Source organism: Leptonotus elevatus, chromosome 22 (assembly GCF_054856555.1).
Source record: "Leptonotus elevatus isolate MCC_2025b chromosome 22, RoL_Lele_1.0, whole genome shotgun sequence".
Lineage (NCBI taxonomy): Eukaryota > Metazoa > Chordata > Actinopteri > Syngnathiformes > Syngnathidae > Leptonotus > Leptonotus elevatus.
Window position 1 is genome coordinate 5,937,488 of NC_141260.1, and position 6,129 is coordinate 5,943,616.

At 40.8% G+C, this 6,129-nt stretch overlaps 1 long non-coding RNA gene across 1 annotated transcript; it reads left to right on the forward strand.

Annotated features, from left to right (window-relative positions):
• Positions 1-363: 363 nt before the first annotated feature.
• Positions 364-2,144, forward strand: LOC147155450 (uncharacterized). Its single transcript, XR_015092329.1, has 3 exons — positions 364-858; positions 936-979; positions 1,065-2,144. It is a non-coding gene; the product is annotated as an uncharacterized LOC147155450 (long non-coding RNA).
• Positions 2,145-6,129: the final 3,985 nt, after the last annotated feature.

Below are 6,129 nucleotides of genomic sequence, written 5' to 3' on the forward strand. Positions count from 1 at the left end.
CTTCATCACAATTAAATTCAGAATTAGTTTGACATGAATAAAGCAATGCACAAATATCGCTCAGTCATACACTCTATATTTGTCAAACTATGCCCTGGTGAAGACAATCTTGTGTTGAAACATGTTGGTAGTCCATTTTAAATAAAGGATTTTTTTTACATTACTAATGAGTGTCTTGAATACACAGACTGCTTTTAACTCTTTGACCGCCATAAACGTTATAAAACGTTTAGCATAAACCTAGGGATGGGCGCCGAGGACGTTAAAAGACGTCCCCTATGTTTTTTTGGTTTTTTTTGAAACGGGTGGAGGGAAGCCTTGGGCAGCTGTGCTGAAAATATCAAGCAGATCAAGTAAGTTTAATGACTCGTTTTGGCCTCTAGATGGCAGCGATGACTCTCCTTGCACTTTGGGTGTGCCGCCCACCGTGGGCGTCGGTATAAAAGGTGAGGCGGAGCTAGAGTGGAGTGGAGAGGATAATGGAGAAAGCAAAAAGCATGGAGGAAGAGAAAGCAAAAATGACGACCGGTGGAAAGCAGCTCACGCTTGATCGGTATTTTCAAAAAGAAACCAGTGCTAAATTGAATGTTGGTGGCGATGATGATGATGGCGACAACGAGGTTGATGCCGAAGTTGCGGCTTTGACGCGACGTCTTCGGCCACGTCTTAAAGCGACGCCGGTTAGCGATGCTAACGCCGGAAAACGTGGTGCACGTCCAAGTACTTCTGCAAACGCGGACGTTGATTCGGACGACGAAGAGTACCCCGAGTCGGATGGCTATTCTTCGGAGGAGTGGGTACAGTCGGATCTTCGAGAAAGTGATTCGGACAGCATTTCATCCGCAGAAGACTGTGAAGGTAAGCGCAAACTTGCTATGAGATACTTTTCCTGCACGCTGCTAGCACCTCGTGTAACGTGAATGTATAATTCATAGATCGTGCTCACAGCGACAACCTACAGTTTCCACGACAAAGAGAGGTATAAAAAACGGGTTTTCAATACACTGCAACAACAAAAGAAAACGGTCTTTCGATATGATTGTAATTGTATATATTTCTTTCAGCTGCAGCTCGTCGGGCTCAAGGTGACGCGTCTCACAGTGAGCAGAATAAAGGTAAAAAAAAAATGATTCTCCAACTCAGCACGAGTAAAATATTTGATGGTAAATGTCTTCTATAATTTCAACCAGTGGATCCAAGAAAAAAGGTAAACATATATATATATTGCTTCACACTGATCTAAAATAAATATTATATGATATTGAAATGTATATTTGCAGATCCCAAAAGTTCTGGCTGGCATGAAACAGGCTGGCAGCCAAACACATTCCTGTTTACTGAAACTCCAGGACCAAGGGGTGCCGCAGCAGAGCTAAATTCAACCCTGCCAGCTGACTTCCTGCAACTATTCATCTCAAACGAACTTCTCCAGCACATTGCTGATCAAACAAATTTATATGCACGTCAATCCATGCAGAAGCAGACTGAAAGTCTGCCACACTGCAGGAGTCGTGCTTGGAAGCCAGTGTCTGTATTAGAATTGAAAACATTTTTTGCACTCCAATTTCTTACTGGGTATATAAAAAAGCCCAGTATAGAAATGTATTGGACTCAGGATGAAATTGAAACCACACCATTTTTTTAGTCGCGCGATGCCTCGAAACCGCTTCCTGCTTATCTGGAGTTACCTACATTTTAACAATAATGAGAGACATAGTTCAGATGACAAATTATTTAAAATCCGTCCTGTGTTCAACCATATTGTAAATAAATTTAAAGAACTGTTCCAACCCGGTAGGAATGTATGTATTGATGAGGGAATGATGAATTTTCAGGGCCGTCTATCGTTTAAAGTTTACAACCCCCAAAAACCAATCAAATATGGAATTAAGTCATACATCCTGTGTGACTCCCAAACAGGATATTGTTTTAATATGCAACCTTATGTTGGTACTAGTTGTTCTCTGCCGGATACCGTGTTTAATTTGCTAGATCGTCTGCCAGGAAATGGGTACACGCTCTTTATGGACAATTTTTATAATTCAATTGGGTTGTGTGAACGTCTCCTGGCAGCACGTACAAATGTTTGTGGAACACTGAGAAAAAATAGGGGTGAACCAAATGAGATCACTTCTCTTACAAACACTGGCCTTGGGGTGGGGGGGGGAATTGGTGAGACACAACACAAATGTTTTGGTTGTGGCATGGCAGGACAAGCGTTTGTTGAGGATGGTGACTACTTTTCACAAAGATGAAATGCGGACAGTTGATGTGTAGGCACTAAAAAAAAAAAAGAGTGCCTTTCCCGAAACCTGTATGTGTTTTGGACTACAATTCCACAATGAATGGCGTGGATAAGATGGATCAAAACATTTCTTATCACCCATTCACGAGGAAGACATTGAAATGGCACAAAAAATTTGTTGCCTATCTGTTTCAAATATGTTTGTTCAATGCCTTTATCCTGTACAAAGCTAAACATCCTGGCAAATGTCAGCATTTTTTGGAGTTTATCCAGCAGGTGGTGAGAGGGTGGCTCTTACCACAGGACCAGGAGGAGGACATTGCTACAAACATACAAACAGAAGGACATGAGGAAGCCAGACAGAACACCAGGTCACCGTATAACGATCCTGAAAGTCGACTTGATGGCAACATGGCAAAACACACACTGCAATACATACCTGCTACCCCCCGGAAAAAAAAGCCAGCAAGAAAGTGTAGGGTCTGCACTCAAAGGGGCATTCGCAGCGAAACAAATCTGTGGTGCAAATCCTGCTGCGTCCCCTTGCACCCAGGGCAATGTTACACTATATACCACACCAAAAAAAAACTTGTGTAGTTGAAACATCCACAGAATTGTAAATAGAAACACATACACACACCACACATGCACAGTTGCACAGTTGCACATGTTTGTTGTATTACACTGTTGAATGTTGAATGTAAATAAACTGTTATTTTGCTATCAAAAAACACTTTTTCATTCTTGGTGGTAGTGTTTTATAGAAGTAAAGCACTATTTAGGTGTTTGTGGCATCATTCATGGACAAAAAGAAGTGTAAAATTCACTAGAATGCATGAAATAATATCGTTTCACTAAAAGCTTGATTTCTCCGTATTTTGGTCCAAAAAAGGCGAAATTGGGTGAAACTAACCATTTTCTATTGTTGATTACTAAAGAACGGAATAAGATAGAAACAAACTTTTTTTTTCTGATGATGCACAAATATCGCTCAGTCATACACTCTATATTTGTCAAACTATGCCCTGGTGAAGACAATCTTGTGTTGAAACATGTTGGTAGTCCATTTTTAATAAAGGATTTTTTTACATTACTATTGAGTGTCTTGAATACACAGACTGCTTTTTACATAAGCATTTTAGCATTTTTTTCTGCTTGACTCTATATTTGTAGCCGGAAATAATGTGTATTGCACATTAACAAAGTTAATTGCATTTTGCCTGCTGTGGAACATACCTGGTGGGCAGCCACAGTAGAGGTATGCGGTGGGGAGCGGGCGTCCACAGTGGCGAGCCGACTGGCTGGAGCTGAAGTTCGGACTCTGGCCTTCTAAATACACATTGCAAATGTTTAGGATATTAAAAAAAAGTGTAATAGTAATAAAAAAATGATAAACTGTTGCTAAAATATGGCGTGAAACTCGTACCTTGTTCACTGCAGACTGCATCGTGGTCCCATCACTGGTGGCAGAGGGTGGGGCCCGAGGCTGAAAACAAAATATACAGCACATTGAGGACCTAGCAGTGTGACTCAAAATAACTCAACACAGAATACACCACCGCCAAGTGCAGAATTGAATAGAGGCAAAGTACCTGCTGGGGTGCGATGTTTGGGCTCAGTTCCGGAGCAGCAAGGTCCAGCTTCTTCCATCGGCGCTTGGCTGCCTCGGAACGCTTCCCCTCCCGCGGCATGCTGCTACAGCTACCTTTACTGTAAGCAAAAAGAAAATAAAAAAAACTTCCCAAGACAAAGTCAAAAGTAAACTGGCAGTAAAAAAAGGAAATCAATTCAAACACAACAAAATAGTAAAGTAATGATATTAGAGTGTTTGTAATGTGCTGTTGAGTGCAAGTTCAGCTGTATTTGCGTTCTAGACTCTGTGATGTAGATCTTATATATGTATTATGTTGTTTGAGGGCAAGATGGAAGCAGGTAGATGAGGTGGAAGTCCAAGGCGGTGCTGAAGGTTTGAAATCCAAGTATCACGGTCAGCAGCTTTCCAATTCGCACAGTGCTCAGCGGATCGCTAAAAGATTCAAGATAAAATTTGTAGTTAATCTCAGATGTGTATGCAACATTAAAAATGTACATTGAGTCTAATGAGGCAGTGGTGTCATTGTAATAAAAATAAGAAACCGTCATCAATTGAAGTATAGTAACATCACACATTGTATAGTTCATTGATTATAAATAATGGATGGGGTGAGCAGAGCCTTCAATAAATCCTCAACTGTCATGATTGGGGTCAGCTGTTTCTGTTTTCACTTGCAGTTGCTGGGGAAACAGCTGGAGGGCGGATCCCGCCAAACACACCTGCTGCCCATTAGCTCGTCAGGTCAAGATAAAAGCCTGACAGAAGCAGCAAGGAGTGTCGGGTTATTACTCCGTGATGCTACTCTGTATCCCACACTACTCGCTGTTCTAGCCGCCCTCGGGCGTGATTTTGTGTTTCCTTGTTTTTGATTAAAACTAAAGTTATCAGCATCACTGCCGTGGCTCTCCTGCATTTGGGTCCTCCACTCCGTTTCGTGACAGCCAACTTCAACCGTGACAGATCGTGACATCAACAATAGAAAAAAATGGATCCACTATAGACTTCCTTGTTTACTTATTAACAAAGAAAACGGTATTGTAATAACATTGTTACTTTTTTTTTCTTTTACATTAATTTCCATGAGGTGAAACGGTTTGGCAAAATGGATGGGTATTCTGGATGGCCGTGAAAAAAACGATCGCTACAGAAACCAATGGTAATCTTTCAAGGGGGAAAATAAAGGCAGCTTTAACAATTTACAAATGTGTGCTGTAGTCAATCAATGAAGGTCATTTAACAGTGTAAAATACTTCCAAAATCCCTCATCGGCGCCGCTCCGCTACACGATCGAGCAGGACACGCCACTCAACAACCGACGCCCCCCTCCCCCACCCCCACCACGACGACGACAGACGAGACAAAAGCCTTACTGTGTATTGTAGCAACGATGGATATACACAATTGAGATTTACAGCATACTCAAACATATGTATATATATATTTTTTTTACTGCACATTAAAACCTTAATGTAACATCTGCTAGCTCTAGTCCACTACACAGTTGAGCAGGACACGCAACTCAACAACCGACGCCCCCTCCCCCACCACCACCACAACGACGACAGAATAATAGACAAAAGCCTTACTGTATATTGTAGCAACGAGGGATATACACAATTGAGATTTAGAGCCTACTCAAACTTTTCTTTGTTTTTGTTTTCTTTTACTGCACATTAAAACCTTAAAGTGAGATCTGCTAGCTCTAGCTAGCGCTAGCAGGTGTAGTTAGCATGTAGGCTACCATGTCTAGCACTTAACTTTACCTATCTTGTTAATACAGCAGCCGGATAACACAACGTTCAAATATGGAGGTAAATATGGTGCAAAACTAACTTGTGCAAAAAATTTGTACCTGTAGAAAAAAGTCTAAATTTGTGATTTGTATCTGTAAAAAAAATGTGTGCCTGTAAAAAAAAAATTGTGTCTGTAAAAGAAATTTGTACCTGTAAAAAAAAAAAATGTGTATGTGTAAAACAAATTTGTATCTGTAAAAACAAATTTGTACCTGTAAAAGTCATGATTTGTATCTGTACAAATTTTTTTTGTACCTGTACAAAAACTATAAATTTGTATCTGTAAAAGTTGTGATTTGTACCTGTAGAAATGACAACTTGTAGTCAAAGAAGTCGCCACTAGGAGTCACAAGTGGGCTTTCTGCTGCTGTTCAGTGACGTGAGTTTTGCCCCATTTGTCGCGCTACAAATGGAGCAAAACTAATTTGTACTTGTAGAGCGCCGTGATTTGTACTCGTAAAGAAGGGGCGGGCTCTGGTGTAATGAAGGGTTGTCTT